Raw genomic sequence first — 13,328 nt, forward strand, 5'->3', positions numbered from 1 at the left:
TAAGTCATTTTCGACATGTTCGTCCAAATCCGAAAAGGTAAATCGATGACAATAAATTTTTTAAGTCAGGAGGCGTAGTCCGGTGACGCTGACCTTCGGCGGCAAGGAGAGGGGGGGACGAATACGGGTGAATTCCCGCGGGCCCTCCCAGTTTGTCCGACGTGGCGAGCGTGTCCGGACGTGTCCGGGAGTCCTCATATCAGCCTCAGATTTAGTCTGAATATGGGGAGTGACATTCAGTCCGGACGTTTGGACCGGCTATGAGGCGCCCAGTTGGGCAGCGTCTTTGCGTTCGGACACCGAGCGGACAGCCCGTCCGAGCATTTGGAGCGGGTATGAGGTCCGGTTGTAGATGCACTAATTTGCCGTATGCAGATTTTAGCTGACTTAATAATTAATCAAGAAAGTTAGGACATCGGCGTGAGGTGAGGAATCCGCACGAGCGAGCACGAACAGCCGGCCACTGGAATCAACGCCAGATCCCACAATGTAGGGCACAACTCTCTCTAAAGAAATCGCACTGTACGCATGTGCTACTACTACGTTTATACCGCGTCAACTGTCCAGTGGGAAAACAGATCAGGCCGTGAGCCGGAGCAGGGAACGAGAGCAATCACCGTCCCGTAAACGTGGCGCTGCTGTTCATCGGAGCTTTGCTTTCACCACACCTGGCGCCTCCGACCCTCCGTGCGTGCCGCTTGGTGGTGGTGGTGCCCTAAGCACGTTCGGCCCCGTGTTTTTTTTTTCGTTTCTGACGATGAAGCGGATCCGTGCTCCCGCGCAGGCCACTGGTTCATGTGCCTGAGATGGGATCTGGAGAACGAAAGCTTTGGAGCGTCGGGGGCACGACTGGGTTCTGGGGCCGAAGCCTTTTGGAGCTTCCATGGCTAGGGAGTAGGGACAACGTCCAAATGTCCCATGCGCCGTGCCTGTGGCCGTGGTCGGAAGCATACACACACAGATGTACGGCAATCTGGTCTCATCAGGATGTCGCCGGATAATGTTCCCTTCCAGTTCACCTGCTGTTCCTCGGCACTTCAGATGCCAGCGGTGTTCGTCGGCACTCGGGATTCTCTCTATGGATCTTTCGCTTTAGGCTTTATTTGATAGAAGTGGATTGGGGAGGATTAGAGAGGTGGGGATTTCAGGGGGGTTGGTGAATTTCTTCCACCCAACCCCCTCAATTCCCCTCACATCTCTAAGTCTCCTATCCCCTTCTATAGAAATTTGTTTGGTAGACAGGTTTTGTTATAACGAACTGAGTTGGTACAAAAATCCAATCTTTGCAACTTTAACAACTTATTAAAAAACCGCTTATAGAACTTCACTGGTACGTGCTTCCAGATTATACATAGTAAGACAAACTTCTAAGTTGAACATTTTGTTAGGCGGACATCTTGCTACATAACTTGTTTGGTAGACATCTTGCTACCAAATTAAACTAGAGCAAAAATATGAGTATTACATAATTATCAGGAATCAAACATAGTGTAACTATCGTCGATAACACATCATGACAAAAACAACGGGTCATCGAACACATCCAAAACAGCCATAAGCGCCACAACACAACGCCATAACGGGCACTTGTGCAACGCTTTGACTATTTAGAAATATTCATACAACACCAAAACCGCCGAATGTTACTTCAATGTTATCCCTGTCCGTAAGGGGGGCCACATCCTGGAGTTGTGTATTGCCCATTTAAACATCCCACCACACTTTAAGACATGTATGAGGACTCAGTGCAATGTTTTGGTGCCATTGCTACCCCCGAAGGCCCCCGACCGGCCTAACCCTAGTCCCGTTGACCCGGAGATCTAGGCCTTTGAGTTTCACCGAATGACCTTTTACCAATGGACTTTTTTATCTGGTTGTGATAGGTCAGCCCAGAGGAACATTTTAGAACAAAGTCTGAGTCCAACCCACCACAAGATTCCCTCCGGGTCAACCCGACTTGGCCGTTTTCCCATCTCCAAGTGTTGGTGGTAGTGTTGTCCGTGAAGAGGGTCACACTCCGGAGTTGTGTGCTGGGTGTTCACACCTTCCACCACACTTTCATACATGTAAGAGGACCCAACGTAAGATTTGCTAGGATTGCTAACTGCCAAAGACCCCCCCCCCCCCACCCGACTTTTAGACATGCAAAGAACAATCTGTAATGAGGGATTTCTTCAAATAATTATGCATCTCTAAAATTATGAAAAATACCACACATCTTATATAACATGTGTCTGTACTTTGTAAAAATTTCGTGAATTGATCACGCTTTGACTGTTCAGGCATATTCATACAACACCAAAACCGCCGAACGCTACTTCGGTGTTATCGTCGTTCGTGAGGGGGGGGGGGCACACTTCGAAGCTACGTATTGCCTCATTAAACATCCCACCCCACTTTAAGACATGTATGATGACCCAGTGCAATGTTTCCATGGCATTGCTACCCCTCGAAGGCCCTCGACCGGCCTAACCCTAGCCCCGTTGACCCAGAGATCTATGCCTTTGACTTTCACCAATGACCTTTTACCAATGGACTTTTCCACCTGGTTGTGATAGGTCAGCCATTGGAACATTTCAGAACAAAGTATGTGCCTAACCCACCACTAGATTCCCTCCTTCTCGACCCTATGTGGCTGTTCCCCCTCCAAGTGCCGATGGTAGAGCTGTTCGTGAAGGGGGTCACACTCCGGAGCCGCGTGCTGGGTGTTTACACTTGCCACCACTATCCTCGAAACAATCTGATGGACGTAGATACAAAATTTGTCTCGTTTGGCCAAGGAATGAAAAATATACAAAAAAGGTCAAAACAAAAGGGTGTTTTCTATAAATCTGAAGCAAACATGATTTTAGTTTGTTCTAATTTGAAAACATAGTATAGCAAAAGAATTCTTTCAAAATTCTGATAAAAAATCATATAAATTTGTCAAAATCGATGCAAGTATCAATTACTTGTGATTTTAACAAAGTATAAGGACTTGTATGCAAAATTCCATGAGATCACATTTCTACAATACTCAAAAATAAAAATAAACTGGATATTCATAATCTATGGAAAATTCTACCCCAAATCGATATATAATTTGTGTATGTTTAAGTTTAGATAAGTCACATTTAAATTAGTCAAATTTTAACTAAAAAAAGAAAATGATAAAGAAGATATAATCTATGCCGACGGCCACCGTCAGGGCCGTCGACATAGATTTGATGGCATCAGCCAGCTGTCGGAGGCTGGGTCGCCAGGGCCGCTTATATGTCGACGCCCTTTCTATGCCTATGGCAATCGTCAGCAAAGACTGAGGTATGTCGACGGCTTTTCTATGCCTACGGCCGCCGTCGGCATAGATGGAGGTGTGCCGACGGCTTTTCTGTGCCTACTATTTTTCCTATGCCGTCAGCATACATCCATCTAGGCTGGCAGCCCCGACAAAAAGCCGCCGACATAGAAATAGCTGTTCGTATAGCCAGTTATTCCGGTAGTGCGTATTCCATACCGCGATGCATACACTAGCTCACCTCACTCATCCCCTCGGAACTCCTCTTCGTCCTCTGCACCCTATGGGTTCTCCATCAATACGTGAAGCATTATCGATCTTCAGATGGCTGCTCGCCGTGGCGGCAGTACTAGGCATGATTGCCTTCTACATCTACCGGCTCTTCCAAGCAGCACCACCACCCGCACCTTCCTCCTCGACGGTTCCACCACCTTCCGCAGCTTCCTCCTCGACGGTTCCACCACCTTCCGCAGCTTCCTCCTCGATGGTGACACCACCTTCCCTCCACGGCGCAGCCACCTTCGGCCACCTCGTCGTCGATGGCGCGACCACCGTTGAGGATGAGGACCTCTGTCGCCGGCTACTCAACAGTTGAAGATCTTAGCACGGCGTGCTGGAGCTCTGCATTTGGCCTTGTCCACGTGCTCTCGGAGCGAGCAGTCGATACCCCTCCTCTGTCAGGGAGCCGTTGGAGCTCCCCGGGTGACGAGGAGGAGGGCACCACCATGGTGCAAGTGCAGCTCCCCCCGCGCAGTGGCGGAGCTTCATGGGGGCCAAAGGGGGCCATTGCCCCCACCCCAGGCCGTCAGCATACGTCCATCTATGCCGACGGCCCCGACAAAAAGCCGTCCGCATAGAAAAAGCCGTCCGTATAGCCAGTTATTCCGTTAGTGCGTGTCCCATACCACGATGCATACACTAGCTCACCTCGCTCCTCCACTCGGAACTCCTCTTCATCCTCAGCACCCGATGGGTTCTCCATCAATACGTGAAGTGTTATCGATCTTCGGGTGGTCGCTCGCCATGGCGGCAGTACTGGGCATGATTGCCTTCTACATCTACCGGCTCTTCCAAGCAACGCCACCACCTTTGGCACCTTCCTCCTCGACAGTTCCACCACCTTTCACAGCTTCCTCCTCGACGGTGACACCACCTTCCCTCGACGACGCAGCCACCTTCAGCCGCCTTGTCGTCGTCTATGGCGCGACCACCATTGAGGATGGGGACATCCGTCGCCGGCTACTCAACATTTGAAGATCTTAGCATGGCGTGTTGGAGCCCTGCGTTTGGTCTCGTCCACGTGCTCTCTAAGCGAGCAGTCGATACCCCTCCTCCGCTGGGGAGCAGCCGGAGCTACCCGGGCAACGAGGTGGAGGTCACCACCATGGTGCAGGTGCAGCTCCCCCCACGCAGTGGCGGGGCTTCATGGGGCCACTCATGCATAATTTATCTCCTTCGTCCCCTCAAGAATCTTCATCAAGCTCTGCCACTGCCCCCGCTCTGCAGCCGTCACCGCGATGGGCCGATCGAGTGTCGCGGGTGTCGAGCGCGGCATCGACGGCGCGGCGCTCGTCGCCGAGCGGACTAGGCGAGAGGATCTCCTCGTTGTTGTGATCTTGTTATCTGCATGCATATGTTCCTCGTTGTTGTCGCTTGGGATCTCTGTTAGGTAATCTTGATGATTGATTAGCTTGTGCGTGTCTAGTTTGGACTCGCATTGAGAGTCCATGGCCTAGTCGGTTTGCTACTTTGGTTGAAACTACTAGTCGAGAGTGAGCATGTGGCTATTTGTTTCGTACCTTATGCGTCGAACTAAGTTCTTTTGTGGACATGACAATCGGGTACTGAATACGTGTCATGTTTTAAACTGAACGTGCGTGATGGTTTTACCTAAATGACAATCTTGATGTTTACCTGAATGTGTGTCAGATATGCATGTCATGTTTTTAAACTGAATGTGTGAACTGCATACATGACTATCTCGTAACATGCAGATTTTTTGTTGTTAAATACGTGTCATTTGATTAAGGGGTCACATACATATCCCATTCCATGGAACAGCCTGCTTGGCACATAATTACTCTCCTTATTTTTCCCTCGGTCTAGTCTAGCAAGGGCAAAAGCATTAGTTAAGAGCATTATTACATCGTCATCATCATCACGGCTAAACCAACAGTAGTAGGTAACACTAATATGAAAGTAGGATGTTTGTATAACGGGCACTAGCTTCTAACTTGTTCTTCACAGCGACACCGTGGCAGTAGCATACGTTCCTCGGAGGCTCCTATGGGAGCAACAGAAGTGATTCAGAAATTCAGTGCTACATTTCAGAAATTCAATATGGCAATCCCATAATCTGATCCCACAATGATCCCGTAACATCATTTAATTCAGGCAGATAACATCAAATTCAATCCCATACAAATCTCTTGAACATCACTGACATAGCAAAACACACACACAAATCCACTGATAATAAGTACCAAAGCTCAATACAAAATGGCAATGCATCCAACTACACAGACCCGATTGGATCTCAACGCAACGAGGTAACTTCTCCCCCCGATTCCCTTTGCCAAATCTCGATTCCCAGCTCGGCGCGTTCATTCCCGACGACGAAGGCATCACGGCAACTGGCGGTTGACACAGCGATGCGAAGGCAGCCAACCAGCCAACTCTACTGCCGTACGTCTTGATTTTTCTTTTGGCGAGGTAATACGTCTTGCTTGATTAGATGGATTTTCTAGACTGCTCCGGTACGCTGGCGGCGAGCGGTCGAGGTACGCCGGCGCGCGGGTAGCAGTGCATTTATGTCGGCGGCGAGCAACGGGCTTGCGTCGAAGAGCCTACCCTCGACGGGCAGGGGTGAGCAGCGTGGTTATGCTACCCCATATAGGAATTTGGCCCCGGCCGACGGCGACGGGGCAAGCTGCCTGGACGTGGACGTGGACGGAGTGAGCACGTGAAAATCACGCCGGCGGCACTGGCAAGCTGAAGTTACGTGAGCATCTTTTTTTTTTTAAACTGAGTTATGTGAGCATCTTTGGCAAGCACCAACCCTCTAATTAGTGATTTTGGGGAATGCATTGTTTTTTCAGTGGAAACCAAGGCATAGTAATTTTTTTTAAGCAAAACCAAGGCATAGCAATTTTTTTGTAGTAATGCTTATTCTGTTTACTTCTATAGGGCGTGTAGTCTTTGGTGCTTGTAAGCTACTTCAGCATCACCGTGTACCTGCAGTTTGTTTCCGTTTCTAGTTGGTTGTATTGGTGGCCTTGTGTAATCCCTGGCTGGTTGATGGCTTTGTTAATTCAAAGTCAGGCTCTTTTTAAGCCTCCGTTCTAAAAAAAAACCAAGGCATAGTTGTCTACCCGGGTTGGTTTGGGCCGGGCTATGATGCTTTCACGCCGCATGATGTTTTTCTTTATGGATATGGAAGCATCAAGCTAAGTCAATAATTTCTGGTGTTCTTTGGGTGTCTTTTCTCAACAAAAAGAAGAAGGAGAAGAAGAAAGAACTGATGTCTACTCGTCACTAGATTATCTTTGGACTTCCCTATAAAAGTGAGTATGTATGAGTTGCATTATCATGACCTCATGAATCATGATGCCGTAGAGATCCACGGTAACACAACACATGAACACATCCGTCTTTTTGAAAATTAGGCACGTCTGTCTCAAGCCCCCGGTACTCCAAAGTCGTCCATAACTGAGATACTAGTACTGTGCTTTTTCGAAATTTGTCTAGCATAGCAGTAGTAGTTCGAGGTGCCTTGTTGACAAGAGCAATGGAATGCTGCGTGTTGGAAAAATAGCATGAAGACAGGTAGCATGTATTCCCCTGATCCGTAACTGTCAACGTCGTTACCAAAAGGCAGCAGTAATGCACAAGATATTTTTTTTGTAGTAACAGTTGGGCAGACCAATAAGAGCATCTACAGCCACAATGGGTAAATCCGACCCCTCAAACGCCCGCGGACACATCCGGCGACCGGTTGTCGGTGTCAAAACCGGCAGATCTCGAATAGGGGGGTCCAAGCTGTGAGTCTAAGGATCAATGGTAACAGGGGACGATGGAGACACAATGTTTACCCAGGTTCGGGCCCTCTTAATGGAGGTAAAACCCTACGTCTTGCTTGATTGTATTCGATGAGTACAGGGGTTACAAGAGTTGATCTACCTCGAGATCGTAATGGCTAAGCCCTATATGTCTAGCATATGATTATTCTAATAGCCTCTACGGACCGAACCCTCCGGTTTATATACACACCAGAGGGAACTAGGGTTGTACAGAGTCGGTTTGCAGAAGAAGGAATAGTACATCCGGACACCAAACTTGCCGTTCATGCATACAGGAGTCCTACCCGGACACGGGGGATGGTCTTCTGCTTTTATCTTCATGTCTCATCAGTCCGGCCCATATTGAATAGACCGGACACTTGAGGCCCCCGAATCCAGGACTCCCTCAGTAGCCCCCGAACTTGCCTTCAATGACGACATAGTATCCAGCTTATGTCTTCGGCTTTGCAAGGCGGGTTCTTCTCCATACTTCGGATTAATGACAGTTCGGTTTTGACCTCCATGTTCTGCCTTTATGATTCCTTCCTGTTGTCGCCTCGATTTCAACGCGCCGGGCGAATGCGAACGGTCCATAATTTTTTACAGATAAGCCTCTTACCATGCACAGACGGCATCTATATAAAGAGATTAGATCCCCAAATGCCATCCCACATCGCGCGAAGAACATCGGAGCAAACCATGAAAAACTTCAAAACATGGCGAGCGCTCCTAGATCTTCCTCGCGCCCACATGGCCCTCAAGAGGGTGATTGGCGAAGCTGCTCGGTGTCTCACCTCCAGCTGAATCGACTTCAGACGCAAGGATATCTCCCTCTCGCAGATCTAGCCTCTGTGCGAGCGGGATTGGCCTTGATTGGCAATGATGTGCTAGCAGAGAATTTCCCCAACCCCAACAAGGAGGAGAGGGTGTGCTTCGTCTCGTTTCTTCTGCGAGGCTTAGGATTTTCGATCCACCCCTTTCTCAGAGGTCTATTAGAGTTCTACAGGATCCAGCTGCACAACCTCACACCAGGTTCTATCCTGCACATCTCGGGTTTTGTCGCTCTCTGCGAACTGTTTTTTGGCTGCGAGGCTCATTTTGAACTGTGGAGAAAGTTCTTTTGCCTCGTTCCTCGTCAACGAGGGGGTTCCATATTTGAAGTGGGCGGCGCCGAAGTATGGCGCATAGCCGGATCAGGTTACCCTGTCGGAACTCCCAAGGAGGTATCCCAAGAATGGTCTTCGGAATGGTTTTACATTGAGGACGTACCCCTTCCGGACCCAGTTCGGCGTGGACTCCCTGAATTCTCCAGTGCTCCTTTGAAGAAACGCCTCAATTGGCGCCCCCGGAGTCCCAAGGAAGAAGACAGTGCAGAAGTGAAGAGGTTGGTCAGCAAGGTCAGATTACTTGCTCATTCCGAACTCTCGATAATTGAAGTCATGACCATCATGATAAAGCGATGTATTCAGCCCCTCCAGTCCAGAGTGACCCCTTTATGGTGTCACACCGGAGAGGACGACGTATCTCGTTACAGGTGCAAGGGCCCGGATATCCCAGCCGAACTGGCCATCATCCTGGCCGATCTTTCTAAGCGGGAGAAAGAAGACTTCCTCCGTTTAAATTGTCGGGAAAGTTTTTCCATGTATAACCCCATTAAATGGGTAAGTTTCTCATTATCAGCACTGTTCTACCTCGTTATCGAGGTGTGCTAATCAAACTGTTCTAGTTGTCTTAAAGCAGACATGGAGGATGGTGGTTGAAAATGTTCATTTCCCCTCCCCACAGCCAGAAGATTATGCTGGCAATGAAGACCCAGGGTTCTGCGAGGATCCGGATATATTCATAGAGTTTGATGATGGAGTCTTTTGTCAAGCGAGCCTTGACGGCTCGGAAGTGGCTATTATGGCCGACTACCCCGGCCTTCTTCCTTTCGCCATTGTAAGTATTCAAAAAGCATCCTCAAAGAAGGAGCCCCCATTTGCATCTCACCCATCACACTGAATTGTGCTTTTATAGGATCGGCGCTCAATGCGCCACACTTCATCGAGAGCGGCCTCTAGGAAGGCAGCATCTGTTGGGGAACGTAGTATTTCAAAAAAAAATCCTACGATCACGCAAGATCTATCTAGGAGAAGCATAGCAACGAGCGGGGAGAGTGTGTCCATGTACCCTCGTAGATTGAAAGCGGAAGCGTTTAGTAACGTGGTTGATGTAGTCGAACGTCTTCGCGATCCAACCGATCCAAGCACCGAACGTACGACACCTCCGCGTTCAGCACACGTTCAGCTCGATGACGTCCCTCGAGCTCTCGATCCAGTTGAGGCCGAGGGAGAGTTCCGGCAGCACGACGGCGTGGCGACGGTGATGATGAAGTTACCTGCGCAGGGCTTCGCCTAAGCACTACGACGATATGACCGAGGTGTGTAACTGTGGAGGGGGCACCACACACGGCTAAGAGAAGGCTTGGTGTGTCTTTGGGGTGCCCCCCTCCCACGTATATAAAGGGGGGAGGAGAGGTGGCCGGCCCAAGGGGGGGCGCGCCATGGGGGGAGTCCTACTTGGACCCGGTCCAAGTAGGATTCGCCCCCCTTTCCTATTCCCACTAGGAGAAGGAGGGAAGGAGGAGGAGGAGGAGAGAAGGAAGGAGGGGGGCGCCGCCCCCTCCCCTTGTCCAATTCGGATTGCCAAGGGGGGCGCCACCTCCTGGCCAGCCCTCTCTGTTCTCCACGAAGGCCCATGAAGGCCCATGAACTTCCCGAGGGGGGAGGGGGGTTCCGATAACCCCCGGTACTCCGAAACTCATCCGAAACGACCCGAACCATTCCGGTGTCCGAATGTAACCTTTCAATATATGAATCTTTATGTCTCGACCATTTCGAGACTCCTCGTCATGTCCGTGATCTCATTCGGGACTCCGAACAAACTTCGGTACATCAAATCACATAACTCATAATACAAATCATCATCGAACGTTAAGCGTGCGGACCCTACGGGTTCGAGAACTATGTAGACATGACCAAGACACATCTCCGGTCGATAACCAATAGCAGAACCTGGATGCTCATATTGGCTCCTACATATTCTATGAAGATCTTTATCGGTCAAACTGCATAACAACATACGTTGTTCCCTTTGTCATCGGTATGTTACTTGCCCGAGATATGATCGTCGGTATCACTACAAAAAAACACATCCGTGACATTTTGGGCCGAACAATTTTTTTCTGTCATGCTTATGACACTTATATGACGATAATTGTGACAAAACCCGGTATCATCATAGATGTGGTGGGGTCCTACTTCTATGACAAAAAATCATGACAGAAAATGGGCTTTTCGTCTTGGGCGGGCCGGAGACGCAGCTGCATGACATTTTTTGGGCCGTCCATCATGGAGAAAACCGTGGTAGAAGCGAGGGCGAGGAAAATATCGGGGGAGTTCCCGATTACGGTGGGTGGTTGGGGGCCGAGCGATGCGTGTTTCTCTCATACGTACGCGCGTGTGTGCGAGGCGTTGCACTCTAACTGAACCCGAGCGAGGCGTTGGGCTCTAACTGAACCCGAGCGATTGCACTGCAGCCTATGCGTTACTGAACCCCGATCGATCCCTTGCTGTTAACTGAACCCGAGTGATTCCTTTGCTACTGCTGCTAACTGAAGCCGATCGATGCTGCCTCTGGATGAACAATGAGCGTTGTTGGGGGGTTTGGATGAACAGTTCCCGATGGGGGGTTGTATGAAGAGGACCCTGTGGTAGTAGAGGCCGTTGCCGCTGGATGAACAGGGCCCTGATCGATCGAGCCGGTGGATGAACATGACCCCGTGGAGGGCTGGATGAACAGGACCCCGTGGAGGGCTGGTTGAACAGTAGCCGGTGGAGGGCTGTTTGAATAGTAGCCGGTGGAGGGCTGGATGAACAGTAGCCCGTGGAGGGGTGGTTGAACAGGACCCCGTGGAGAGGGCTGGTTGAACAGTAGCCGGTGGAGGAGCGGTGGAGGCTGGATGAACAGGAGCCCGCGGATGAACAGTCACAGGTGAAGGCTGGAGGAGGTCGATGGTGGATGAATAGTAGCCCATGGAGGCTGGAGGAGGTCGACGGTGGAGATGAACAGTATCCTGTGGAGTCCCGTTTTGCGGTATGCCATACCCCTCCCGATGAACAGGACCCCGTTTCGACCGTAGCGCTCCAACACAAGTCCGTTTCCTCCGTTTTGCGGTACGCCACACCCCTCCCGATCAACAGGACCCCGTTTCGACCGTAGGAGGTCCGTTTCCTCCGTTTTGCTGTACGCCAGACCCCTCCCAATGAGCAGGATCCCGTTTCCACCGTGGCCGGTCGAACAGAAGGCCGTTTCCTCCATTCTGCAGTACGCCAGGCCTCGTTTCCATCGGCTGTTCCGTCCAAGCCGGTTGGCTCCCGATGAACAACACGCGTTCCGTTGCCTCCCGATGAACACGACGCATTCTGTTGCCTCCGCATGAACACGATGACGGCGCAGCTTCTCCGTTCCGACCCAACCATGTACACGAGCCCTGGCCGTACATATGCGCGAGTAGGCGTTCGAGACCCCGCCCGTATGTACGTACGTGGCTGTATTTTCTTTCTTGCACCCTGGCTGCTGTACGTACGTGTACATGCTACATGCGCGCCTCTACTACGACACATGCGCACCTCTACTACGACACGTGCGCGCCTCTACATCGACCAGTATGTACGTACACGTTCGCGACCAGAATGACAAAGCTACGTACGCTTCGACCAGGTGGGTCCCGACTGTCAGGCACTTCCTTGCGTGCGAAGATGTAGCTGGTGGGTCCCAACAGTCGGGGGGGGGAAACGTTTTTTTCGTGAAATACGGTGGCCCGTCCGGTGGGTCCCTGCTGTCAGGTGGAGGAATCATTATTTTCCGCGTAATAAGGAGGCACTTCCTTACTGCAGCCATGGACCCAACTGTCAGCCTCTCCACGTACAGTACTCTTCCGATGGAAGTCGTTCCTTGACCACGTTGACCACGCCGCGGCGAGAGCACCAAGGCGGTGGACGACGGCGAGGCCTAGGAAGGGGACGACGCGGTGCCGGGGAAGACGCGGCAGTGGAAGCCCACGCGGAGAGGAGTACGAGGGTTCACTGGTTCGGCTTTGGTGTGAGCCTGCCGTCGCCGCAGGGCCTGGCCAGCGGTGGGAGTAGTAGGTGGCGGTGAGGCCTCAACGGCAGCACAGCCGGCCACTGGAGGCAGGAGCACGCGGTCTCGCCGGTGCTAGTTTGGGCGGCTGGTGCAAGAAGAGCAGCGATTGAAGAAACAGCAGGACCGTTCGATTCAAATCAAACGGTCACTGCTGCTAGAATCGTTTGTTGACTAAGTTGACAAAGCCCTGCGCACGCGTCAACTTAGTAGGCCCACAAGTCAGCCTCCGAACCCGTGCGCCCCAGATGTCAGTGGGAGGAATCATTTTTTTTGCGTAATAAGGAGGCAGTTGATTGCGTGCGGCCAGACCAGCGGAAGGAGTAGGGTGGGCCGGTGAAGCCTGCGCGGCATGACAGCGGGCCACAAGAGAAGGGAGCAGGCAGTCCCGCCGGCGCTAGTTTAGGCGGCAGGAGCAGGAAGATTACAGATTGAAGAAGCACGTCGGCCGTTGGATGGACATCCAACAGTCACTGCTGCTAGAATCATGTGTTGACTAACAAAGCCTTGCGTAAACAAGTCAGCCTCGAAATTTGTGGCATGTATAACCCATTTGCTATTATTTTTATAATTTTTACTCATTTTCTAATTCATATGGAATTTATTGCAGCCCATTTTCCATTTTTAGAATTTCTACCCATTTTCTCGTCAGTACCAGGGTTAAAAAATTGAACTAAAAATGTGCAAAATTTTGAAAATTCATAAAAAATTTCTGGGAACAAAATATTCTTAATCCAAAAATTATTAGCCATACTAAATCAAATATAAAAATAAATTAGTACTATGTCATGTTAAAATCCAATGAAATATGAAAT

Source organism: Aegilops tauschii, chromosome 1 (genome assembly GCF_002575655.3).
Source record: "Aegilops tauschii subsp. strangulata cultivar AL8/78 chromosome 1, Aet v6.0, whole genome shotgun sequence".
Classification (NCBI taxonomy): domain Eukaryota; kingdom Viridiplantae; phylum Streptophyta; class Magnoliopsida; order Poales; family Poaceae; genus Aegilops; species Aegilops tauschii.